This window comes from Aplysia californica, unplaced genomic scaffold (genome assembly GCF_000002075.1).
Source record: "Aplysia californica isolate F4 #8 unplaced genomic scaffold, AplCal3.0 scaffold00006, whole genome shotgun sequence".
Taxonomy (NCBI): domain Eukaryota; kingdom Metazoa; phylum Mollusca; class Gastropoda; order Aplysiida; family Aplysiidae; genus Aplysia; species Aplysia californica.
This window is the reverse complement of record NW_004797276.1, coordinates 2,532,520-2,534,215: the sequence shown is the minus strand read 5'-3', so window position 1 is coordinate 2,534,215 and position 1,696 is coordinate 2,532,520.

Genomic DNA, 1,696 nt, shown 5'->3' with positions numbered 1-1,696 from the left:
CCCCTCTGTCTTATATAGCTCGAGCCTACAGAGCACAGACTACACGTGCTATGCACTACTTTTCCAGCCTGAATGATCCAGAAGTTCTGTATTTCGTACCGCTTTACCACTTTGATATTACCCCCATTTTGGCTTCACCAATAAACTTTGCACTTTTTCCTCTTTCTTGTTGCTGCTCTATGTTTTGAACGGTCATTTTGTATTTATTGTTTTCGTGTGTATGATGACGCTACTTTCAACACAGACTGGTTACTAAAGAGACAGCCATAACTTTAAACTCACTGTAACAATACTGAGCAAGGGTGAAAGATGTGGATTATCTCTGTTACTGAAATTCATCCTCACAGAAGACTGTTTTCTGATGGTGTATGCAAAATTTTTTATCGTATTATAAACATTTGGCTCTCAAATTGGTACAATTCAGGCAACTTGAAAGAAGGACTGCTTCGACCTTCCTTGTGAGAGCCAGCGTAGAGTTGGACAGGTTATGCCATCCCAGCAGAAAGAAAGAGATATTCTATGACACGTCATTCCAGCAGAAAGATAGAGATACTCTTTGACACGCCATCCCAGCAAAAAGACAGAGATACTCTATGACACGTCATCCCAGCAGAAAGACAGAGATACTCTATGACTTTGAAATAGATTTCTCCACTTGAGAATCAAACTCTCATGATCTGAGAGATACGGCGAAGAGCTTAACCTTTACCTCTTAGACCCTGGTGAATAATCTCTTACAGTTACAGTCTACATTCTACAATAAAATTCATCAGAATTTTTTATTCAATATGTAATACCAACATTCTGTTCAAAACCACATACTTTATTTCTAATCGCGCCAGTGACCTGTACAGCTTAGTGTGTCTCACATATTATGTCTCACTGACACATTCAAGTAAAGGAAAATAGTACATCATTATTTTGAATGTCAAATCAAATACAGAGTGCCCCGTCCCCTCAAAAGGATCGATCTATTTAAAGGGCATTAAAATGGTAATCTTTGGGCCAATTTCAACAAATTTTTAAGCAGATTAAGTTCAACCAAGGGAACAACAAATTGCAAATATCAATTTTTAAGATTATAACCCAGTTTAGGTAAAACTCACCTTTCAAGTCATCTTACACCCCCCCCCCTCACCCTCCCTCACCACACACACACGCACACGCAAACACACAGACGCACACGCAAACACACACACACACATACACACACTACAGGTTTGAACGGAAACGCCTTCAGTGTGACAGGGGCTGAAATGATAGCACACTACGGTAAGACACTATAATTTTACTCAGTTAAAGTGACGGTTGGGAGGGGGAAAGTCTGTTTTAAAAATAACATGGTCGGAGGAGGAAGTAATAAAAAAAAGTGTTCCTCTTTGGGCCCTATATTAAAAACAACTCTTTGGATGCTTACACAGGATCACGTCTCCTCGCACTACAGGTGAGTCTCGAAAATTACTAACCCCGTCTCTTGAATCGTGTTTCTTAGGCGAACGTTAAAGAACGGTGATGAACTTCCGTTGTGAAGGAGAGTTACACAGATTTGTTTCGTTTTCCAGTAGGATAACCACAAAGGCCAAAGAAGGACGGGAGCTTTTTGTCAAATATATTTTTCTAAAATCAGGAAATGAATAAATAAAAAATCTGGCTCCGTCATTGGGACCTATCTATCTTTTTGCAGGTACTTGCCAAC